The following is a 27028-nucleotide window of genomic DNA, read 5'->3' as shown; positions in this document are numbered from 1 at the left end:
TAAAGATCAATTTATGTAGTACTGACAGTTGGCATAGATCATAAACTGTCCTTTCATGAAAGTCTAATTCTTCTAGACTCTCAGACTCTAAATAAATTGCTGTATTTTAATATCATATGTGCCTTGGGAAAATGTTCAGCTTTACACATATACTACAGAACTTAAAGTCAAACTGGTAACATTGATCAATAATTTCTCTCTTACCTTTACAGAATGGTGATCCATTTGTTCTCAAGTGCACTGACATTTTGTCATATGGAACATTTTCATTTTGGCTACAAAATAAGTGGAAATTTTAGTTTGCAGCAATAAACTTTCATCTCCCATTATTAAAAAGATTATATTATAGTTGCATGCATCTTTATTCTTTTTGATATATATAGTATAGGATCAAAATCCATAAGTGACGTGGTGTATAGTACTGTTGCCTGGCTTAGGTAGCTATGGTACTGATGTGATAATGATACAGCAAAAATAAAAAGCAAATTCAGGATTCAGTTTGCTTTCCACATTTCCTCACTAACTTAAAAAAGTTAGAAAAGATGGCTTTCAAATAATTTTTCAATCTATTGATCATGCAACGATATTATATATTATTATTAATGACTACCACTACAAATAGAAACACAATACCTTGACTGGTAGTTAAGCAAAAGAAGAGTATTAAATCTTATTGCATTGTAAAAGTAATGAATCAAATTTTGGACAGGCTGGAAGAAGGTAAATTTACCTATGTTGCACTTTATTTTTTAAGGTCATATTTTTAAAAGCCCATTCTATGGCTTCAAACTTGAAGTCGTCAGCTAATATGCTATCATTTACAAAAGATGTACAAAACACTTTTGACAATAGAAAGGTTTCATATAGTTGTTGCTTATCAGGGTTTATTGGTTTCAATATCTGATATTCTGGATAAATTGAATATTTCTAAAAGCTCTTTTTCAATGCATTGTTTGCATTTCTGAAGCAGCTCATTGTGATATATATCACAGTTTTTTATTGTTTGTAATTAGAAAACACAACTCCACTAACATAATTACGTTATTTTGCTTCCAAAGTATTATTTTTTAAATCCCAGAACCCTATTTTCCTAAAAATATTGGCACAAGTAATTAGAAGGGAAGATATAAACCTAATCCCTGCAATCAGACCTGTTAACCACCACACATACTGCCTTATTTAAGCTGATTGCTTGGTAAACCGGCTGCCTGTTATGCTCACTTGCTGTCTCTTTAGGCTCACCTATGGGGCAACAAGTGTCTTTCGGAAAAAGAGTTTTCATCAAACACATGAAACTGTTTATCTTGGAAATACCATTCTCCCTAAAGATGTAGGCACCAAGAAGAAAACACAACTGAGTTGTTTCAGGTCATTATGTGGGATATGGTGAGGAAATTAGTTCCACTTGTCTTTGAAGTCAGATTGACAAGTAGCATTTCACTTTCAATTGGTGAAAAAAGAAAGTAAGAAAAAGCTTCCGAAAGTCAACTAATGGACAAATATTAAGAATGATTGGAGCATTACTTAGCAATGTAATGTAAAAAAATGGTAATAATTGTATCCAATATTTGAGTGCCTACATGCACCAGCCACTTAAAATTAAGTGTTTTGATTTTCCATATTAATTTCTTAAATATATGAGGTAAGTACATTATTATAGTTTCCACATGAAGAGTTATGGTTCAAAATTTAGATAGCTATTTCAATATCCATTCCTAGTGAATATTGGACATCTTTATTTTTTAAGAATAACTTTAAAATTATGCTCACAGTACATAAGCCCACATCAGTTAAAATCTATGAAGTACCACAAACATTAAGTAAGTACTTAATATGTGCTAAGAAATGTGCTGAGTCAATTCTTTAAAATCTTTTGGTCAGAGAAGTTTTGCTATTGTTAGATGAAGAAAATGCAATCACCACCTGTTAAGAGCCTTGGTTTTTCCAGAGAGTTGCTAAAGTCTCAGAAAGTTCTGCAATTTTACTTCAACATTTACTTTATCAACCAGAATAGTGGTGCTTATTTGCTCAAGTATTTTGTAAATAAAAAATGAAATGAATAAAGATAACCTGTTTTAATATAAAATATGATACATACTTTGTTCAAAAGATGTGCAACCAGAAAATCACGAAAAGGAAATTGCAAATTTGGACCAAATGAAGCATGTACTTTGTTTTCTAGACACCACGTTACCTGCTCCCTCTAATAAAAATAACACAAAAAATGGGTGGCAGAATACAAAACACAATTTTAAAAAAGAACCAACTAGTGAAAAAACTCTGCTTTGTTAGGACAATTTACTTCTGATACAATGTAAGCATAAAATTCAATGGCATTAAAAAATTCAAGTTAAGTGTAAAGTGTAAACACAAATTCGATGCTGCATAAACATGGTGTCAAATCAACTTAAAACTAAGAAGGGAATTATTAACATGATTTTAAATAGTCATCTAAATGGTTATTTGCCAATTACATTTTATTCAGTTTTAAATGCCTTAATGCCAGATGTGAATAAAGGAAGACTTTTTTTGTGTGATGTTATTTGCTTATTTGTTTTTGACCTGGTCAAGACTCTCAGACCTCCAAATAAACTGTTAATTAAAGGTTAATTTCTATTGTGCCAACAGGGAAAAATAGAGAATGGATATAACTTCTGAGTAATGAATTACTAAACTGCAGAATGTGGTTTCAGATAAATAAAAAATTGAAGGAACTCCAGGAGGTTCAACCTGGTCATATATATATATATATATATATATATATATATATATATATGTGTGTGTGTGTGTGTGTGTGTGTGTGTGTGTGTGTATGTTTGCCATGGGTTGCTAATTTGCAATAGCTGTCATAATGAGAATAGCCAAAATTGGATAAATGTGACAAGAGATTAACAAAGTGTTTCACACCCTTAAATTATACCACATCAAGAATGAGGAAAAAGCATTGCCAAAGGAGACTACTGCAATGCTACTTGTATTCTTGCAATAAAACCAGCACAGCATCCAAATCAAGAGAGTTACCACCTGACTTCTAACTTTTTCCCCTTAAGAACAATTTGAATCTCTGGCATCCACCTCATCAGTACTTTAAAACCCGTATTTCCCACCCAAAGTCCAATTAGTCTCTGGTTGATGAATACTCTGATTTCATTTTCTGTTGTCCAGATTTCTTGATTTGGGATTATTCTAAGTCAATAGCAGGGTAAACTATCTGTACCACGTTTGTTCTAGATGAAACAGATCAAGATAACTTTCCATCCAAATACCATGTTGATGTCACAGGGGGAAACATTTGAGCTAACTGCACACCATAATCTAAAGTTACATTGCAAGTGTCAGGTGTTGCAGTGAATTGGTTATAGCACAGGGAATGTTATTGCAAGAGATTTGCAATAACATTTATTGCAATTTACAATATTGCTGTATGTGCAGTTCTTAAGAAATGGTACAAGAGACTGTAACAGGGGAGAGAAGAAATCTAACAGCTAAACAGGTGTACATGGAAAATAAATAAAAAATTGAAAAATTGGGCCTCATGGGTGCTATAAAAGGAGCATTTGCTGAATAACTAATTTGGTAGCCCTTGTGCCCTCTGAATTATCCTTCTGATTTACCCAATCACACTGTTTAGCAAACTCAAATTGCTTAACACTCTAATTATTCTGTATGCAGCATGAAAGGAGAGCAATTTCTTACTGGCCAATTATTATAGAAAATAAGTGGTTCTATTTTTATTTGTTTTTTGTTAATATTGTTTTAGTTTCCCTCTATAATGGAGGACATATTCAGGCTAAAAGAATACCTGAATCATGTATTTTTAATGGTATCAAATAATTAAATGCAGTATGACAATTGCTTAAAAGTTAACTGATTATTATTTAGATAATAATCAGTATAGTATTGTCCTCTTTATTCAGTTACTGAAGATTTATTGAACACCTACTATGTGTATCCCTGCCTAGTATGACTGTGCTAGTTAGGATCCCAGCCATTTGGAAATGTTTACAGTATTGTAGACCAGTCATTTTATATAATATATTCTCCATATAACATACGATTTTTTCCCTAGCATCCCATACTATCATTTCAGTATTCACTTTCTAAACACATGAGGCTTGTATAGTTAAACCAAGGTAAAATTTAACAATATGTAATTTTGTCTCAGAGTTACTGCCAAATTTTGTGCTAAGTGCATTCTATCTTTTACTTATCATGAAAATCTCATTAATTATCTACTATTATTTTGCCCACTTTAGAGATAATGAGATGGAATTCATTAAGTAACTTGCCTAATGTCACATTACTAGTATGCGTATTCAAACTGAACCATACTTCAAAGAATAATCCGTTAACCGTGATTTTATATATGATCCAGATGTCAAGTTTATTGACTTTTTATATATAAACAAATACAGTATTTACACAAAAAGACTTTTTAATTTGCCATCTTATCTACTATATGACTTTTTTATCCTTAAAAATTTTTAAGAGAAAAGGGATAAAATAAAATAATCTTACAATTTTTTTTCTTTAAACATAGTTCTTTTCTGTAAATTTCCTAAGAAGATAATCACTATGGATAACAAAACTCAAAACCAAATGACCTGTGCATCAAATTCATTTCAGAGTATTTACTTAGCTATTTAATTATATTGAGTTATATTGCTTGTTTTCCTTTAAATTCAGCTTCCCTTCTCCAACAGGTTATTTCTTTTCTTTTTATCTGTTTTCTTTACTTCTTCTCTCTATTCATAATAGAGTCTATGTGAATAAGGTCATTACAGTAACAGCAATGCCCTGAACACCTTTTTGTTTTTTTTAACTGTCCTTTAATCTTACGGATCTGGCAAAACTTAATTGGAAAGTGGGCCTTACTGTCCACTTTCCCACCTTGCATAAAACACCTAGAATTGTCTGTGAGGAGTCTCAAAATACATTAGGCATGTATTCCTAGTCACTAATCTCAAATATGCTGTAATTGCCATCAATTCTACTACCTTTCTCTGATCAACACACATTCCAAATTTTCCCAACAATTTCAAATTCTCTGTGTTCTTAAATATCTTGCCTCTTTTTTAAAAAAAAAAAAAAAACAAAAAACCTTATTCATGCTCACTCTAGGGCAGACACTCTGATATATCATTTAACTCTCATAATGACTTTGAAACATTTACTCTGAAATGTTTCAGAGCTACTTAACTCTTAAACTGCTGAAATCCAAACTCACCATCAACCACCAGACAATTGGTCCTCTTATGATATTCTTTATCTCAGTAATTGGTAGATCCTGGATTTAATTCAGCTAACTAGGAAGCTTGGAAGAAACCTAACACCCCTCCTTCATACTTAACATCCAATACACTGCCAAGTGCTGATGATTCTATCTTCCGAATTTTTCTCAAGCATATCTCTCCAACGCTGCCACCATGCTTAGCCATGCTACCATCATCTTCCATCAGGTCTATTATAAGAACTGCTGTAATAGTCTCCATGTTGCATAACCAATTACCACAGAATTAGCAGCTTAAACATGTTGCATTTATTATCTTACAATAATGAAGAGAAGTTCAGAGAGGGTCCCCTGCTTGGTGGCTCAAGGTTTAAATCCAGGTGTTGATTAGGCTGCTTTCTTGTCTGGAGTTCAGGGCCTTCTTCCTAGCTTATTCAGAGTGTTGACAGAACTCAGTTACTTGTGGATATAAAAATGAGGACTGTTTTCTTGCTAACTGTTGACCAGGGAATGTTCTCAGCCCCTAGAGTCTACTTTTAAGTCCTTCCATGTGGCTGTCTCCATAGGCAGTTCACAATATGTTTGTTTATTTTCTTTGAAGGCCAGCAGCAGAATCTCCCCTGTTTTGAATCTCTTCTTTTAGGAAAGGACTGAATTTTTTTTGAAGGACTCACTTGATTAGCTCATGTCCAGGATAATTTCCCTTTGTTGATCTCAAAGTCTTTAATTACATCTTCAAAATTCCTTCACCTTTGCCATATAACATAGTCTTATCAAGAATGTGAAATCCCACCCTATTCATAAGTCTTACTCATATTCAAGGAGAACGGATTATATAGGATATATACATAGGAAGTAGGGACTTTGGGAACTATCATAGAATTCTGCATGTCACAATTGCCAGGCAGTACCACAACGAATTCTGATCCATCTTTGTTCCCTTCTCTAATGCTGAAAGGATTTTCTCAAACACAAATTTGATCATTTCATTCCCTAAATTAAACTCTATTTTGTTTCCCATTGCTCTTGATAGGAAACAAATACAATACATTTTTACAAAGAATACAGTAACTAGCACGGCCTGGTCCTATCTACCTCTCTAGCTGTATCTTCTACCAGATTCTCTTCAGTCTCTACATTTAAGTTAAATGATTTTTTAAAATTCCTTTTATTTACCATGCTGCTTCTTGCCACAGAGACTTTGTACCCCCTGATGTCTATCCCTGGACCTTTCTTCCCTCTCTTTTCATCTAGTAATTTTAATGCATTCTCTAGATCTCAGATTAAGCATCATTTCCATAGACTAACTCCTCCTTTTAGGGGCATTCTTTGCACTTTGTAGTTTTTTCAACTTTCCAAGGTGAAATTTCTCTGTCTTATGAAGTAAATATTTCTGTCTCCTCTACTAAGCTACTTAGAAACCAGTTTGAATTTTTATACCCTTGTGTGTTCCCAGCGTTAGGAATAGTAAATTCAATCAATATACAATGACTGACTAAATGAACTAAAATTTTTTGAAAAGAAATGTAGTCTTCTTTCTAAAGCAATTAATTATATTTGTGCATGTTTGATTATAACTCATGTTTTTGAAGCAGTAATTAATGGTGTTAACCCTTTAATAGAGTGTATATGGGCCTAATATGAAAGTGACATATTTGAAAATTGCTTTTCTATGAAAAGGCTCAGATTTTGAACAATTTAGAACAAATTGATTAATCTCTTACAGTCATAGGGAACACCATCATTTAAAGGAACATTAAGGTATTTGCCAAGAAATGTTTTAATTGTAAAATTTTTTAAAAGAAGAACTATATTCTGATGTGAACATTTGAAAGATATTTTAGTATTAAAATTGTAGACATAACAGAATCTAATTGAACATATAATAGCAAAATATAAAACTGCAGACACTTAGATCTGTAGAAATCTTACTTTAAAAAAGTAACCAAGTTGATTATATTTTTAATCTGATTAACTCTGCATATGCAATCTCCCATGCTAAAATTAGGATATTACTTTGAATAAGAAAAGGAATGTGTAGGAGAAATAAATCCTGCCAAACCTAATGCCTACCAAACAGAGATGTGTATTGTTGAAAAAGACTGATCCACTAAATTGTCATATTTTGCAGAGTGCATTTTCTTATGTCTGCCTAGGTTTTCATATTCAATATTCTTAAAAAAAATCAAGACTCATCTCTGTACCCAAGTATTCTAAAAGATATGACCCTGAACATTTTCTGATCTCAAAGTTGTCAAATTGCCAAACCAGTGGAGGAGAAGGAATCCTCAACGGTTATTCATATTTCCTTTTTCTTTTCTTTTTTTCAGATGGTGTCTTGCTCTGTTGTCCAGGGATGCAGTGCAATGGTGCAATCTGGGCTCACTGCAACCTTCACCTCCCGAGTTCAAGTGATTCTCCTGCCTCAGCCTCCCAAGTAGGTGGGATTTCTTGCACATGTCACCATGCCTGGCTAATTTTTGTATTTTTGGTAGAGACAGGGTTTCACCATGTTGTCCAGGCTGGTCTCAAACGACTGACCTCAAGTGATCTACCACACCCGGCCTCATATTATTTATTAATATATCTTAGAGATGTATGCTACCAATTATAAACTAAGAAAAATTACCTCTGCAAGTGGACATATGACATGATATGACTATTAGTTGAAGAATAAACAGTATTTTAAAAAACAAGTATGTATAAGAACGATCTCTCAAACAGGATCATTCTTAGTACATATCAAGGTCAAATTTGGAAGCCTACTGTTAGATGCATACTCATTTAGGATTGTTATATAGTTTTGATGAACTGATCCTTTATCATTATATAATGTTTCTCATTATTCCTGCCAGTATGACTTGTTCTAGTGTCTACTTTGTCTGATATTAACACAGCCAATCCAACTTTCTTTTGATTAGAATTTCCATAGTATATCTGATTTCTGTCTTTTTACTTTTAACCTATCTATATCCTTATATTTAAAGTGGATTTATTATAGACAATACAGAAGTGAGTTCTGCTGTTCTATCAAATCTATCAATCTTTGCCTTTTAATTAGGGTGTTTACACCATGAATGTTTTAGACAATTTTTCATATCATCCAATTTACATCTGCCATCTTGCTACTTTTCTACTGTCTAATGTTTTTTTGTTTCCTCTTCTTCTTTTGGGATACTTGAGCATTTGAAAGTGACTTTATTTTATCTTCCTGATCAGCTTATTTTTTGTACCTCATTTTAATTTTTAAATTGTCACTCAAGGGTTTACAATATACACTTTTTTTTACATGGATTTTTACCAAAGACAAAAACCACATGATTATCTCAATAGATGCAGAAAAGGCCTTTGATTAAATTCAACATCCCTTCCTGTTGAAAACTCTCAATGAAATAGGTATTGATGGAACATTTCTCAGAATAGTAAGAGTTATTTATGACAAACCTATAGCCAATATCATACTGAATGAGGAAAAGCTGGAAGAATTGCCTTTGAAAACCCGCACAAGTATGCCCTCTCTCACCACTCCTATTCAACATAGTATTGGAAGTTCTGACCAGGGCAATCAGGTAGGAGAAAGAAATAAAGAGTATTCAAATAGGAAGAGAGGAAGTTAGATTGTCTCTGTTTGCAGACGACATGATTTTACATTTAGAAAACCACATCATCTGGGCCCCAAAACTCCTTGAACTGATAAGCAACTTTAGCAAAGTCTTAGGATACGAAATCAATGTGCAAAAATCACAAGCGTTTCTTTACACAAACAATAGGCAAGCATGGAGCCAAACCATGAATGAATTCCCATTCAAAATTTCTATAAAGAGAATAAAATATCTAAGAATACAGCTAACAAGGTATGCCGAAGGACTTCTTCAAGGAGAACTACAAACCACTGCTCAAGGAAATAAGAGGGATGCAAACAAATGGAAAAACATTCCATCCTCATGGATAGGAAGAATCAATATCATGAAAATGTCCATACTGCCCAAAGTCATTTATAGATTTAATAATATTACCATCAAACCACCATTGATATTCTTCACAGAATTAGAAAAAAATTATTTTAAATTTCATATGAAATCAAAGACCCCATATAGCCAAGACAATTTTAAGAAAAAAAAAAAAAGTAGAAGGCATCACACTACCTGGCTTCAAACTGTGCTACAAGCCTACAGTAACCGAAACAAAACAGCATGATACTGGTACCAAACAAGCATATAGACTAATGGAGCAGAATGGAGACCTCAGAAATAACACCACACATCTCAACCATTTGATCTTCAACAAACCTGACAAAAACAAACGATGGAGAAAGGATCTCCTATTCAGTAAATGTGCTGGGAAAACTGGCTAGCTATATGCAGAAAACTGAAACTGGACTGTTTACTTACATCTTTTACAAAAATTAACTCAAGATAGATCAAAGACTTAAATGTAAAACCCAAAACCATAAAAACCCTAGAAGAAAACCTAGGCGATACCATTCAGGACATCGGCATGGGCAAATACTTCATAACTAAAACATCAAAAGCAACGGCAACAGAAGCCAAAATAGGCAAATGGGATCTAATTGAACTAAAGAGTTTCTGAACAGCCAAAGAAACTATCATCAGAGTTAACAGTCAACCTACAGAATAGGAGAAGAGTTTTGCAATCTACCCTTCTGACAAAAGTCTAATATCCAGAATGCACAAGGAACTTAAACATGTTTACAAGAAAAAAGCAAACAACCCATCAAAAAGTGGGCAAAGGATATGAACAGCTACTTCTCAAAAGAAGACATTTACATGGCCAAGAAACATATGTTAAAAAGCTCAACATCACTGATCATCAGATAAATGCAAATCAAAACCACAATGAGATACCATTTCATGCCAGTCGGAATGACAATTATTAAAAAGTCAGGAAACAATAGATGCTGGTGAAGCTGTGGAGAAATAGGAATGCTTTTACCCTGTTGGTGGGAATGTAAATTAGTTCAACCATTGTGCAAGACAGAGTGGTGATTCCTTAAGCATCTAGAACCAGAAATACTATTTGACCCAGTAATCCCATTACTGGGTATATACCCAAAGGAATATAAATCAGTCTACTATAAAGACACATGCACATGTATGTCTATTGCAGCTCTATTTACAATAGCAAAGACATGGAACCAACCCAATTCCCCATCAATGATAGACTGGATAAAGAAAATGTGGTACATATGCATCATGGAATACTATGCAGCCATAAAAAGGAATGAGATCATGTCCTTTCCAGGAACATGGATGAAGCCAGAAGCCATCATCCTCAGCAAACTAACACAGGAACAGAAAACCAAACACTGCATGTTCTCACCATAAATGGGAGTTGAACATTGAAAACACATGGACACAGATAGGGGAACATCACACACCAGGGCCTGTTGTGGGGGTCAGGGGATGAGGGGACGGAACTTAGAGGACAGATCAATAGGTGCAGTAAACCACCATGGAACACGTATACCAATGTAACAAACCTGCACATAGAATAATTATTTTAGAAAAATTGAAAATATATATACATTTTAAAGCTACCAAAGCGTATCTTCAAATAGTATTATTCTACTTCACAGTGTAGTATTAATCTCTTCCCTCTCATCCTTGGCTATTGTTTTTGCAGATTTTATTCTTATATATATTATAAAGCAAATGATATATTGTTAGTATTTTGCTCTTGAGATAATTATACTTCACAGAAATTAAAAACAAAATGCATCATATATTTACTCTTAGTTTGCAAAGACTAAAATTCTTCATTTATTGTGTAGATCAAAATTTCTTGCTGGTATCATACTTGAGCCTGCAAGACTTTCTTTGATTTTTTTTGTAATGCAGATCTGCTGTTAATGAATTACCTCAACTTTTGTTTGTCTATAAAAATATTTATGTTACCTTCATTTTATCTTTATATTAAAAGAAGTTCAGAAGCAGCATGGTTCCAGGGATAGTTAAACCAGTTATTCAACAGCTCCACTCAGCACTCAGTTTTTAAAAATATTTATTCTCTGCCACCCTAGGAATGTTGGCTCTTGTCTTAACCTTCATAATCATAGTATGGCTGGATAAGTCCAAATAATCTTATAGTTGGTGCATGAATGCCTGAAAAGAGAATGCCTCTTCGTTCTTCTCTCAGAACACAAAGAGCACGTTTTCCCCATTGCCCATTGGTTTGAATAACTTTACATACCTACTTTTAAAATACTCTTTAACAAGGAGATTGTTACTAACATTTTCCCTGAAGGTTGTACAGAGGCCCAGATCCTCCTAACATGGAAGACTGCTTCGATACGATTGCAGTTCTGTAAGAGTAGGAATTGGCTGTTGGGTAGACAACCAAGAGAGTTAGCCTAGACCTGCTCTCACTTTTATTATTTCAACTTGGTAAGAAATAGATTTTGTCAAATGCATTGGTTTTTCATTTCATAAAATGAGAATTATGAGAGTAAATTGACCTTAAGCCATTTTTTCCCTTCAGCCATTTAAGGAAGTTAATTCTTCTAGGTATCAATGATGTGTTTAGGCACTCGCACACAATGTCTCACATACATCAGGGGAGGTTTTCTGAGATTCCTTCCCTCAAGGAGCTACAGGAAAACAAGTAAAAGATGTCATCTCTAGTTATTTGCTATGTTTAGTTTACGTGTCTTAACTCATATTTAAACATCGTGGAATCATAAACCATTGCATGAGATTAAAATACAACTTTCTTCTTACTTTCCGTTTAGTTACTTAGTGTGCCCATCAAGTGCATACACAGTTTCCGGTAAACATGTTCTTAGAAAAGGAATTTACCACAGTCTGAGGAAACCAGTTGAAATCATAAGGTTTCTTACAGTAAGCCATGTTTTCTCTCTAGAGATAGCTTCAAGCTGAATGTGCCACTTCCGCCCTCTGGCTGCAGTGGTGTGCTGGAGCTGAGCTTGATGGCTTTGAAAGGCAATCCTGTGTATCTCCTCTCAGCTCTGCATTCAATGGCTTCACATTGGTAGCCTGAAATTAACTGTGGTGGAAATATTTACACTACAAAAATCAGCAAATACCACAAATCAGGATTTTTACTTCAAAAAATTAGTTTACCAACGTGTTACTGCCTCTGGGGTAACATACATTAAACTCCACATTTCACAAAAGTTACTAAAATATTTTAGAATGGCTATTATTTCCCTCTACCCACTCCACTACCTTCCTATCTCTTCTTTTCCATGTTAAACCTCCTTGTTCAATTGCTTTTTTCTAAACGTATTGTTTTGTGTATTTTCATCATGTTACTCTTACAGGAAAACAAAACAAAAGAAGACACTAATATGTTAATTACTCTACTAAAATGTGATATCCAGGACTGTCTAATGTCCTTTGGATCTCCATTGTAGACAGGTACCATCATACTATTATTCTTATTTTTTTACTTATATAAAATAAAAATCACTTGTTTTGTAGACACTTGGTTGTATTAGTTCATGTTAAACTTACAGTTTTAGCTTCTTGAAGAATATGAACTATTCTCTGTATTCATACCACACATTTAGGCCAGTGGGTGGCAAGCTGCTTTCTGTAAAAGGTCACATAGTAATTATTGCAGGCTTTAGACATACGGTCTTTGTTGCAGCTACTAACAATGCAGTTGTAGCACAAAAACAGCCAGAGATAATATATAAATGGACAGGCTGAATTGTGTCTCAATAAAACTTTATTTATAAAAATAGATGGCAGCAAGGCATCACTTGAGGACCATAGTTTACACACCTCTTATTTTGTCCAACAGAGTCAGATAAGAACTTCACTACTTGTATTAAAAATCAGTGCAATAAGGTGAATAACTCTCTTTAGGTTAAGTGATCTTAATCTGAGTTCCATTAATTGTAGATAGATTTCACTGGGTCTGTGAACCCTGAAGTTTCTGTGTAAAATGTTTTGGGCATGTATATTTTTGAAGAAGAGGACACATAATTGAAATCAGATTCTCAAAGCAGCCAATAACCCACTTCTTTCCCACACCCTCAAAGAAGTGGATGAACCTCTGCCTTGGGGCTATAGTAAAGTAAGAGTAGTTAAGACAGCCAAGCTGTTGGAGTAATTGTCAGAAGTAATTAGCAAACACAGGGAAATAGCAGTAAAGACACATATAATAAAAATATAATCAACAAAACCTATATTAAATTAAACAAATCATAAAAACACATATTAAAATAAAATTCTGGATGGCTCTGACTGATTTTTCTTTTCCTTTTTTTATTTTATTTTTTTGAGACAGAATCTCACTCTGTCACCCAGGCTGGAGTGCAGTGTCACCATATCGGCTCACTGTAACCTCCACCTCCCGGGTTCAAGTGATTCTCCTGCCTCAGCCTCGTAAGTAGCTGGGATTATAGGCATGTACCAGTATGCCTGGCAATTTTTTTATATTTTTAGTAGAGACAGGTTTTCCCTGTGTTGCCTAAGGTGGTCTCGAACTTTTGCCCTCCAGTGATCCGCTTACCTTGGCCTCCCAAAGTCCTGGAATTACAAACAAAAGCCATCATGCTGGGCCCTGTGACTGCTTTTGAAGGTAATATCTACCTAGAAACAGTAAAGCAAGTAGGTGCATTCAACAGGAAATAGTAAGAGCTGATTATGAGCCAGGATTCATTCTGTGATAAAGAATTAGAAAAATGGCATACAGAAGATCAGAGATACATGAACTCAAACAACACATGTTGTCACTGATCACTCATGACACACACGACTCTTTTCTGTCAAATCCATATGCGTTTTTTAAGTTGATTTACTTTTCATTATCACCATGAACTGGCAATTCTAAATAAGATCTGCAATAAAATACTCATTCCCCAAAAATCTTTTATTTTTTCAATCAGTGGAAACATTTTTATTTATTTATTTGCGTCTATAATAGAGACCAGTTTAATTCCACATAGTATATATGGTATGTTAATTGAACACAAGGTTTTTGAGTTCATTTACATATATGGTTTCTATAGATCATAATGTAGACAAATGTATCTTGTTTGACAAAGGTTGTACACTGCTAGAAGTCAGCTACAGAGCTATATAAATACTAAAATATAAAACAAAAATGGAAAGTATTTGTCTGTCTCTCTCATCACAAAAGATACATTACTATAAAATTGTTAGCAGCCAAATTCTTAACTTTGGTGAGTGTCAGGGCACACACAATATCTAATAGCTGGTGCTTTAATAAAAATATGAATTAGCCTTCTGCAATGTAGTATTCATTTTTAAGACTTCAAGGTCAATGTTTAAAGAAAAAAATACCTATTCTTAATAAATTTTCCACTCTGCAGCCACTGACAACTATTCATTATCCGATTGAAAATTTATTGTTCTCGTAAAATATTTGTTTTTTCTGCCCCTTATTCTTTGAGTTTTTTATTGCTGTCTGCTTAGAGAAACAAAAGCACGATGACAATAAAAATATTCTTTTTTAAATTTATATGTTTTGTTATTGTTAAAATCTAGCATCAGATGGTAATTTCTGACATTGCTTGGGGGTTTTATCTTCAATCATGAAATCTACAAAAACAGATGGCAACACAAATGACAAACTATTCTTCAGATTTTGGAGAATTCAAAAGTTTGTGTGTCTGTAATTGTAAAACATCCATAACCACTTTTACACACAGTCCTTACCAAATATAAATCTTTGTAGTGAAGGCTACATCAAGTGGCCAAACATGTTTAATCCTGTTATGATCCAAGTATGAAAATGAATGACTAAGCTAATGTAATTTCTTTGTTTTTATTCATCTGTAGTATGTCTATGAAAAGTACTATATTTTATTTTAAAGTAACTTAGTCTCCACACTTGGGGAAAGAAGTGTTGAATATATATGCACACCAAAAGGCATTTTATCTGACCTAATAACCTCCGAAAACAGCACTGGCAAATAAAAGTTATAGCACAGTTGTAGGTATTTTTCCACATTGTTTTAGGCAAAAGGAGAGTACCAAAGAAATGCTTCAGATAAATATATGTGCTATGTATGGATACGTACCCTCCCAGTAACTGGAAGGAAAGTTTTAATTCCCACTACATAATGGCCCATTTGCCTCGAGTGTTTTCAGAATGGTTCAATAATCACTAGCCATGTGTGTAGTTTGTTGAATTATTTAAGCTTATTTCCAGGGGGAAAAAAAGACAGGGAGGAAGGCAACTGATTCAATGCAAATGAAAAGCTTTTGAAGCTCCCTATGGTGAAGATGTGATTACAGTCAGACAGTTAATAACCTAGACTTAGAAAAATCTGAAGGTTTTAAAACTGTCTGGCCAGTCAGTAAATGAGGTTTTTCCACACTATCGACCAACTGCCATGTGTTGTAATGGTTTCAGATCTGTTGGAGTTGGAGTGGACCCACAAATGAAGCAAGAATACCACCCTTGTACTTTTGATAATTAAGAAAAGTAGTTTGTAAAACTCCACTGTTTTCCTTTAGATTTAGGATTGAGTCTTTAGTGCAGACAGCTGATAGAGCCATGTACAGTGAGCGCTGCTCTCTGAAAAACAAGGAGATAGAACTTGAATTGTTAATTTGCGTAGTACCTATATTTTGGGGTGAGGTGTCTTCTCTTAAACTAACCACCGTTCCTCTACCGGATATCCAATTCATGTGTATAACTGGAGAAAACTGCTGCTGCTAGACGAATTTCTGGGCAGCAGTATTCTTTCTGGATATTAAATCAAATTAAAATAGGAATTAGAAGACCTAAGAATTTATTTTAATAAAAATTAAAATACTTATCAAATAGGAATATAAAGTAGGAGACCTAAGATTTTATTTTAACCGCTACCAATAATCCATTCGATACATGTATGAAAAAGATCATTTTATTATTTTAAACGTTCATCGAATATCTATGTGGTACAAAATTCTCATCTACAAATCTCTTTGCAGAAATGATAGGATACTTTTTATGAGTTTCATGAAGATTCTTTGTAATTACACAAGTGTTATATATTTGATTCAGGTTAAACTTTTACATCATTTATACAATAGTCATGTTTGAACTTGCTTTGAAAACATGAAAATAATGGCAAGTGTTTTTTCTGATTTGAGTAAAAAAGACTCAAAATCTGTTATGAGCTCTGTGGATAAAATTTTCTCTTTAGACACAAAATCTAGTTTAAGTGTTTTCTGCTTCCCTAAAATTTTACGTGTTGGTTATTTTATTGTTGTCTGGGAGTATGAGACAAGAAACACTTTTAAAAATATTTTACCTTTTAAGGGATTTTGATGCCCTTAAGTAATAATTTCTTATTAGAATTGTTTTAGTCATTAAAACTACCCAGGAATTTGTCCTTAGGGCCAACAGGAGCCTGTTATGCAGCTGTGGTAACCTGGGGTGTGTGTGTGTGTATGTGTGTGTGTGTGTTGTGTGTGTGTATGTGTGTGTGTGTTTGTGTGTATGTATGTGTGTGTATGTGTGTCTTTCATTTTAAAAAAAAGGAGAGGCAAAAGGGATATTAATGTTTCTGATCATCTAAGGGAAATTTCTTACCTCCAGACCTAAACACTGAAATTTCTTCTGCATCAGCAAAGTTGTATGATTTAGGTAGCTTTATATTTATCCACATAGAAACTTTTTTTTTAAAATTCAATTCTCTTTTAAACCTGTAAAATCCCATAAATCATGAAAAAAAATCCTTAAAATAGAAGATGATCTGTTGTATAGCAAATGTAGTATTGTAAATTATTCTATCTCATAATCCCCCACCAGATTAATTAACAGTAAGATACTTGTCTTGGGGGGAAGAGACCCACCTACTCTTTCAATACTCTTTTGTTATAGCTCAATTACTGAGGGAGTTTACACTTTGAATTTAATCAGCAGTTTTTGCTCTGTGCTGCACTACAGAATGAAATACCCGAGTTTCTCTTTATGAATGACGATGACTTTTTGTCACATAAGACATAAAATGGTTACTTTTCTTATTTATTTATTTTTGCTTTCTCCCTGAAAAAAAAAAAAAAAAACTGTAAAGAACAGAGAAAAAAGTAAGAATGTAAAAACATTGGGAATTATATGAAGCTTGATTGACCTTACATTCAAAATGCTAGAATTTAATTTTTAATTAAATTATTTTTTCTTGAGAAACCACAAAAGAAAGAAACCATTTGTGTGTTATCAGGGAAAATTTAGACATAGTAGTATTAGTTACAAAAAAATTGTTTTGCAAACTTAAAAATACAATTTTATCTTCACAATATATGGTGAATTCTACTCCCTATTTTTAACATTTGGTTTCAAACCACCAAGTTTTATATCAGGAGTCAAACTGTTTAATTGGCATAAAAGCTCAAATTGTTCAATTTGGCATAGCTACTATTTCATTTTAGAAACTGCCACGTAAATAGCCTTTCCTTCTCCAAGATTACCAATATTTGATCTATATTTACACAAGTAAACTAAAGAAAGAGATCATTTACAAAATTATACACTCACATTCTGTTTCAAAGTAATAAAATATTCCAAAGCAAACAGGCAACAGCCTCCATACTCACAAATGGAAAATAAATCCTCCCTCCATATAAAACAAAGATCTACGTGAATGAGAGTCATTGGATAAAAAACGTATTTCCCTACATGACTGCAAGGGAAAATGTTAAAATATGTGGAAGAGGTCAGGATTTAGCTTTGGAAAAACCTAAATGAAAACTTTTAAAATCAAATTGTGTTGTTGTGATTTGTGAGGTATTTGCTTCTATTTTATATATACTTAAATCAGCTGAATGTGATAATTTCTCAGGAAAACAAAAATGTAGAGTATAAAAACATTAGACAGTCTAGTATTATCATATGAACTGTTTTCTGATAATATCCAAATTAGTGAATTGGCTACCTTTAAAAGAAAGCCACAAGTTTCAAAGTTTTATCAGCCTACATGTGGATATAGCAAAATACTTTAAAAATGATATAAGCTAAAAATGATTAAACTAAACATACGGACTATATAATACAGAGTGTTTTCTTCTCTGTGTCAGATTTTGGCACAAATATAACGTGTTTTCTAAAGGATGATATGTGTTTATTTGTGAAATGTTAGTTGAAAAATTTGCATGAATGTCATAAACTACTATAAGTTATAGATACTATATGTTAAGAATAATCCTTCAGCAAAATTGGGTAAGGCAAATATAAACTGTAGCCAAAAAAAGAAAATAGAAGAAACATTACCAATATAATTATTACATATTATATACTGAAGAGAATAAAAAATTAAATAATCTTATTGCTATATATTTAATATGTGGACAGAACCCTTCTACTTAAATATTTTCAGTGAGCATGCAACTTTAATATACTATGTGAGTAGAATCAAACCCAGACCCAAAACCCAATCACTCTTTTGCCTTGACTGTTTTCCCAGTAAAAGAAAGGAATGAAAACAATACTTTAGAACTTGTATCCAAAAAGTACTGTAATTTGGAAATGAATAACAGACTTGCAATACTACTTTCAGATTTTAAAGTTGCATTTCCCCAGTAGGACAACAAATTCTGTAGAAGGTGGATTGCTGACAAAAGTCAGCTTCGGGGCATCCAGAAATTGCATGCGATCAAAGAACAATACGAAACTATGTCTACTTAACTCGGCATCCTATTGGTGTGAAAATGGAAGGAGAGAGTGGAGGCTCCTAATTGATTCCTAGAATCTAGAGAATTAAAAAGGTTGGTGTTCAGAGTATTCAGAAATATGCACACCATATCCTAAACCAGTGAAAGAAATAAGCCTGGGCAATACTAGCGCAAGGTTTTTGTTTTTTTGTTTTGTTTTTTAATGGGGTGAAAACAGTAACTTCTATATTTGAAAAGAAATTAATCATTTCAGAATCATACATGCTTGGGTATTATAATGGATTATTTGCCTTGTTCATTTGGGAAAGTCCCTATCAATAACAGGTGTGGTTCAACCACATCGCATTGAAAGGCTAGATTGTTCCATTAATAAAGAAAAGAAGAAGCTAGAACTGTAAATCAACAGGGACTCCTAGGGAGTTATATATTAAGCAGTAATTAAATAATAGTTCATGTTGCTTTCTTTCACTGGGAATTACATCCTTTTCACCCCCTCTCTGCTAAAGCAGAGACATCCATTACGATGAGTAGCTTCAACACTTGTCAGATCTAATCAACTCCAAACAGCTGAAGGCCAACTGACGTGTACTCTCTTAAAGCAGGGCTTCTTCTCCCCCCAAAGCCCACTGTCCTTTCACGTGCATGCAACAGTCAAAAGGGATCACATCACCTAATGAAGAAAAACAGAAGCATATGGTTGGAAGGGGCCTCAGCAGGAGATGGCTGAAATGCCAAGACTTGCACATAAACAAAATATATGCAAAAATGTGTGCTCATAGAACCCGTCAGCCACAGCTTCAGGAAATAATAAGCCTGCAAAGGAAGATAGAGTTGTACTGTGACCACAGTTACCTAGGAGTCTGTATGTTTAGTTTAAATTTTTATTACTCTATAAAGTGGTGCACCAGAGCAGGCTAGTCCCAGGTAGTTAATTATGCATAAGCAGTTGCAAAGTTCGATTTTGCTGTATAATATTGAGCCACATATTCTTCACAGTATATTTTGCTCATACCTACTGCAGACTTCCACATGACAGCTGAATTGCAAACTGTAAGTGACTTCATCGCTGCCTTCCTTTTTGCACCCCATCGCTATCCAGGGTGAATGTTGAACTAGGTTCGTGAATGCACCCTGTCTTTGTAACTGGAACATAAAGGCTCATCTTTCCAGAGGTGTACTAATTAATATTTTAGAGGTGGACTGGGCACATTCACTCTTACTGTTTCTTTCAAATTTGCCTCTGTGCAAAATTAGTGGTCTTTATCAAAGCCCTTTCTTCCAGTAACAGCTCTGATCATGAGAATATGGCTGTCCTGATGCACAGAATCTTTATTTTTGCTAGTGAAAATGCACATTATCCCCACTTTTGACTTGTCAGCTTTTATGTTGGGACAACCTTCGTGTTATCATTTTGTATAATCAGTTTGACTGGAACCTTCAAACTTGTATGTCCCTTTGCTGTGAACATTTTAATATTTTGTAATTATATTGTTAGAATTAGGAGATTTGTAATGACAGAACTTGAAGATGAACCCTGTGTGATTTCTAAAATATGACTACAAGCATTTTACATGCCAATGTTGACAACAGACAAAACAAGCTATTGTTCTAAAAAACGAAAGTGACACAGGCTCTCCTGTGGATGACTGCAGTTATGAAAAAAATATTATTTTCCAGTTGAATAAAAATGCTTTCATTTGAGTTTTAAGCTAGAATTGCATATATAAGATCTTTGTTCCATTTAAATATTTTGCATTTTATATGAGGAATAATCATATTTCTAACATTATATTAGAAACAGTTTTTTTAACCTCTAACTATCTGTTCTCAGTGGCACCATTTTAACCTAAGAAAATAAACATATTTATATATTCATGTATTTTATTTAGGGGATAATATGAAAATGAGTTATCTACTCTTAATTCTTAAAAAGAATTCTGTGTTGAAAAGGTACCTGAAATTATGGGACTGTCTTTGCAATTTAGCATCTGTTTGAAATTACGAATGCAGTTAGTTATACAACAAAAAAATTGATGCAATGAAGTTTGGTTTCTTAATGCTTCAACTGCTTTATATACATTTATTGATCTGCTTGTTTCATTGTACAAGTATAAATGAATAAATGGCATTTGTGAGCAATTTTCTTTTCTTTGGAAGTGATATGAAGACACTTTGCGAGGCATTAACAAAATCAGAACCATAGGGCTTCTGTATTAATCTCTACTTTGAACTAGCCCTTCCTGATGGATATTCTTACTGTTGACAGCTACATGGGGTAAAAAATACCTTCATGGATCATTTTTAAAAGACTTATTTTGTTCTTTCCCCCTTGTCATTTCATCCCAAAATTTCCACTTTGAGTACCTGAAAAAATCAGAAAATACAACTCGGGAATTTGCATCCTAGTGAAACAGAGACTCCAAAACTAACACTGACTGAATCAAAATGATGGCAGAGTTCAAACAGGTGGCTAGTTACTGGAGTCTGTTCAGGAACAACTACCTGAACCTCAATCCCAGTAAGTGTGGTCATGCCTCACCATACATTTTCTTCTCTATGGACAGGTATAAAGAATTGGATTGAGATGTTGCTCAGAATCACTTTTTCTTTTGGTTATGATTTTTTAGGTGGATCTGAAACAGCTCTGCTTGGCCCAGGATTGTCCCAAATGTCCTTTTAGCTACTTTATTACAGGCAATGGGAGAGTCAGAGCGAGCAACTTCAGGCAAAATGTTGACTCCTCGTGATGTGCCTTTGATTCCAGTGCAAAGGTGCTCTCAGCATTCTGTTACGCCCTTGATTCATCTCTTAATGCTCAGTGTGTTAGCAAAAGCTTGGCCCTGAAGTGCTTTTTTTTTTTTTTTTTTTCCTGAAGTACAGTCTTTCAGACACTTCTGGCAATTTGGTTTTAAAATGTGAAATAAAGAGACTAGGTCCTTAGTGCCAGGGGGAAAAGCTCTACTACACAATTGCTAGACTAATTCAGAAAAGAAATAAAAAGAAAAAATTTGCCTGAATACTGTGGTCACTATGTATTCTGGTTGGAAAAGACCTTACTTGGCAAATATTTTGCAAGCTAAAATAAATATTTCTGCGCAGTCTCTAAGATAGTTTTGAGTGGTTGCTTATTTTCTCCTCTAACCCTTTGAAAAAGTCTCCAAGAATAAAGTAAAGCGGATATCTAATATCTTAACACAATAAAACGCAAGCAAGACTATTGCATATCATGTTGACAAATATAATCAATCTCTTAAAGCTTTCATTATTAGCCTCTTAGAGCATTTAAAAATTATTCTCAGTTATCATGATCACGTGCAATTTGTAACAAATAATATAATTCATACTTTACAAGACAAAATATTTGAAAGAACTGACAAAATTTTATACAGAAAAATATTTATGGCCCTGAGAATTTTGAATTAAAGTATAATAATTCCTGTTTCATAAACATGCAGTTCTTCCTTTTTAGTTATAAGTATTTACATTTAAAGAAGTGTGGTTGGTGTTATAAAATATTTTACATGTTAAATGTATATTGAGAACAAAGATAGAATGATTTTAAGGAGTAAATTATTTAAATATAAACTTACATTTTCAACCTCATCAGAGGTAATGTGAGTACAAATTAAACCCATCTTTTTTCTTATATTACTAGGATTGTACTATATCCTGTGGAATTTGCAAACACTGAATATTTTCATATCTTATTTGATCTCATGAAAATGAAAAGACTACTAATATCTAACTAGAGGCAAGTGGCAGAATCCAGATGAACATATTTCATCGATTCCACAAAATTAAGGACTTTTCTATTGGCCAAGAAATGATGTCTCATCTTTAACTGTTGGCAGAAATCATTTCTCTTCTCAAAATTATATCCTACCGAAGGCAACTCTTAATATGGTGTTCCAGTGCAGACACTTATCTTAGAACATAGAAAGACACATTGGATCTGTGAATGGAACCTTTTTCACATGGAAAAATCGCAACCCTTAGAGGGTTTTTACTTTTTGTTTGTTTTACTTTTATTTTAAGTTATAAATGAAATAATAGGGAAAAAAGCAAAGCATATAGAAGAGGTGGAAAATATAAAACAGTATGCCTGTACGAGAATAGCAGAACTGAGTAAATTAGAAATTGAACAAGCACATTGATGATGTTTGGTATGAATGGATTGTTGAAGCACCTCCAATAATATCCATTTGACTTTTGGAACATTTAGACCTTTCTTTAAATTATTTTAAAGCAGGACAAAGAAAAAATAGCTACTGACATCCCTCTCTTGCCTTCCCTAGTCCCTTTGATATTCCTAGATGCTAACCAAGCTTACTTTTAAATATCGTGTTTTACTAACATCAGCGCACCCTGCTGCTCCCTAATGAGTTATTTATTTTAGTGTTGAAAGTTTTTGTAAAGGCTTTAATGTCTAAAGTATGAAAATACAAAATGCAACTGAACCTGTGGATCAGATCCCACTAAGCAAAAAGAGGAAACCAAATAATATGTATTCTTTAAGAACATGTTTTTTGAATACAAAATCAGAACAAACATCATTATTTGATTCATGGAGTTATTCGATATATTTTTATATGAAAGTGCAGAAGCTGAATGTATAAATGTGTTCAAGTACAAAGATGCAAAGATCATGTGGTATCAGAAACAATATGAGACATGGGATTTTACTTTGCATTTTAGCAGCAGCGTCAAAACATTTAGGGCTTCGTGTATTTTTAAACGTAGGTGTTTTAACAGTGACAAATTTGCAAAGCTCTAAATATTAGCTCCTGAAGGTTATGCTTTTTATATTCGCTAATAGCATATATTATTTGACTAATTGACGGGTATTTCAGTTAAGAGAGCCAAAGTTAAACATTGTTTTGATAGAGTAGCTCCAAGGATTGACAGTTTGGCACTGCCTTTCAAAGGCTTGGCATGTAGCTTTCAAAACAAACAAAATCACCCACATAATCAATAATGCTGTAATAATAATAAGAAGAAATGGCCCTAGTACAATTAATTTTCTATGTGAATTGTGGTTTCACACCCCCTACTCATTGTCTTTGGCAGGTAAATGGTTGAAGACAGAAGACTTACAGATTTTATATCCAGCCCATGAGGATTTTGACTGATTCCATTGAGCAGGCTCAGGTCAGCTAAGTCCTTTCCTTCAAAGCATCATGGGTGTCTCCGAGCATCATTGCAAGCTTGTCCTGGCAGTAAGCCAGGCTTCAAAAGCCTTTCACTGCAGTCACTGACTCACTAATGGGCAACTGCAGGCTTTCCGATTTTCCTTTCGTTTCATGTGTTCATTTGACATAAATTTAATTAAACCAAATCTGGTGTTAAAGCAAGACGAGATAAAAGTGATATGTTTCAAATTAAAGAACTGTGAAAGATACAGGAAATAGAATTATGCTTTTTTAAAAAAAAATCTGTTTCTGTAAAATATTGTCAGTTTTTGTAAGCTCATGACTTAAAGTTGGCCAAAAAAAAAAAAAAAAGAAAAAAAAGATACTGGTATGCATTATTAAGAATAATGTGTATCCAGGGTTAGATGAAGGTCTTGGCCCTATATTCTCTGTAGTAAAACCTTTTATAGAATTCTTATTTTTTCTTTCATTCTCACACTTCAGGTAGTCACCTCTTCACAGGATATAAGACAAGTCTGCCCTTCTGCTGGCTACATAGCTATAGTTGTTAGACAGCTCAAAAGCATACAACAGCAGAAACATGAAAAGATCATATATTAAATATAAAAAATCATCATTTTTCAAAGATCTCTTTTGGTTTTTACTTAAGGCTAAAGAGGAGATTGTGAGAGTGAAAAAGATCATGTTGCTTAAAAAGCTCCATTTAATTGCTTTGAATGTTGCTTTAGGAAACATCCAAGTTTCTCCTTCTTTTAAAAATCTCTTTTTGCCCATTAAAAGAAATCTTGGACTAGAAATACACTACATGAACTAAAAGCAGTTTTGCAATCTTCTTCAAGAATGCTCAGACTGATCCTCTTCCTTTCTGCGGCTGAAATGCTGCCACTTCCTAGGACCACACTCTAAGTCGCTGGATGTAAAATGATTACTCTGAGCACATACACACCATCCAGCAAGTGATTGCAGTGTCCTGTGGATAAGAATCAGAAACACCAAAAGAACTGAGCTAGCAAGTTGTGCAGTAGAAGGGAGATTCCTCGGAGCATGAAGCAATGTGTGGCACATTGACCCTCTACCTTTCTTGCACCCCAACTTCTGATGGCCAACTTCTTCCCTTGCCAACAGAACTCAGGTGCCTTCTTCATACTCCCCTGACTTGATTCCACTTTCTGTAGAATCCATTAGGGCTTAAACTCTCAGGGTTTACAATAATCAAATGCATCTCTGACTTCTCTCATTTAACAGGTGAAAAACTGAAGGGCCAAGACAAATTAAGTGACTTGTCCAGGATCACACAACCAGTCATTAGCTCAGCTGAGAAAAAAATACACATCTCTTGATCCTCAGATGAGTGTTTCGTTTTTGTTATTTAGCACTTCGAGTGCTTCTGTACAACATACCATTTGTATTCTTTGAAACAAGCTCTTCAGGTATTTCCAGGTGTTTTTCACATTTCTGACCTGAGAGAAAGTATACCTAATGGTACAAGTAGATTGAAAATCTATTTAAAATTCTCAAAGTTTCTAATGCTGTTCTTCTTTAGTGACTACTTCAAAATGTTAATTGTCTGTCAGTCCTTTGGTTTGGAGAATTGCTTATGGGACCACCTAGAGGTTATGATAGGGAGAAGACATTACACATGAAAGCCAACCGACAGTGTGATATTACAGAATGAGCCAACATTTCACCAGCGTCCGCTCAGAGTGATAGCCCTGAATACAACGGATATTTAATGTTCCTTAAGAAATTTCACTTGAAATGTTACTCCGAATCCAAATTATCATCAAAATGGAAAAGATAGAGATTGCTATATTTCCTGTTAGATATAAAGCCTTAAATAAACCTTCTGATTCTTTTATGCATGAACCTTAATTTACTTACAGAGTTATTATGTACTTTATATACCTAATTATCTGTTTATCTGTACACACATTTCTAATATAGACTCAGGTTTTAATGAAGACTGTTTTAAAATGCTTAATGAGGCTTTGTCAAGGTTCACATTGATAGCCTGTGTTAACATGACTTTATCAGTGTTTGTTCAATCTACTAAGTTTATTTATTCAGCAACTATTTCTCAAAAAAGAACTCTATGCAATTCACTGCATACACACAGAAAAATGCTGAGCCAACCACTTAGCACTTAATAACCACTCTGCATAGCAAAGATGCCATGTATTTCTTCAGGTACATATTATGTCTTTGAGTAATTTTACAATGTTAAACCTGACATAATATCAATTTTTCATAATATTTAAATTCTAGAATTCTTTAAATATTTTATTTTAGTAAAGGTGGAATTGCTGGTGACAGACCTCAAAGGTAAAAGTTTTATAAGATACTAGATGCTGTAACCATACTACGTAATTGAGTTGATTGGTCAGTATGTAATTTAGAATGTTTATAAAGTTTGCCACTCTGAACCTCTGCTAGGTAAATAAACAATTTAAAATCACAAATATGTGTAAAGTCCTTCAGTGTTTACCATAGTTGCAAAAATAAAACATCACTTTACTTTAGAGACAGGATCTCACTATGTTGCCCAGGATGGAGTGCAGTGGCTAGTTACAGGCATGATTGTAGTGTGATACAGTCTTGAATTTGGGCTCAAGTGATCCTCCTGCCTCAGCCTCCCAAGTAGCTGGGACTACAGGTGCATGCCACTGTGTCCAGCTAAATGTCAGTTATATATAGTAATACGATGACAATACAAAAATTTTCATTCCTTAATTTGTTGCAAATCTGTAGAATTAAACATTTTTGTTTACAAAACTAGAATACAATTTTAAAATATCTCACTTAATTACCACTTCCATTTTAGGAAAAAATAAAAATAAAATATTATGCAATCTTCCTGTTTTTAGAAAAGCAGGTAAAACATAACTTTGCATTGGTAACAAGCACATGAATCCTTGTTACAGAACAGAATCTTCCTAAAGCAGAATGACTCCCAAGGGATAGGGAATCCTGAGTGTGTTTTCCAGGAAATATTTTTCTCAAGTTTCTCAACAGTAATAAAAGACTTCTGACAAACG

General features: G+C 33.7%; 1 long non-coding RNA gene across 1 annotated transcript; it reads left to right on the top strand.

The window, feature by feature from the left end:
• The first annotated feature begins 7622 nt into the window (after positions 1-7622).
• LOC117099316 lies at positions 7623-26446 on the top strand. Its single transcript, XR_004443761.1, has 3 exons — positions 7623-7667; positions 23911-23991; positions 25239-26446. It is a non-coding gene; the product is annotated as an uncharacterized LOC117099316 (long non-coding RNA).
• The last annotated feature ends 582 nt before the right edge of the window (positions 26447-27028 follow it).

The sequence above is a fragment of the Trachypithecus francoisi genome, unplaced genomic scaffold (assembly GCF_009764315.1).
Source record: "Trachypithecus francoisi isolate TF-2019V2 unplaced genomic scaffold, Tfra_2.0 Lachesis_group16, whole genome shotgun sequence".
NCBI lineage: Eukaryota > Metazoa > Chordata > Mammalia > Primates > Cercopithecidae > Trachypithecus > Trachypithecus francoisi.
The sequence above is the reverse complement of the archived record's forward strand: the minus strand, read 5'-3'. Positions and strand labels throughout refer to the sequence as shown.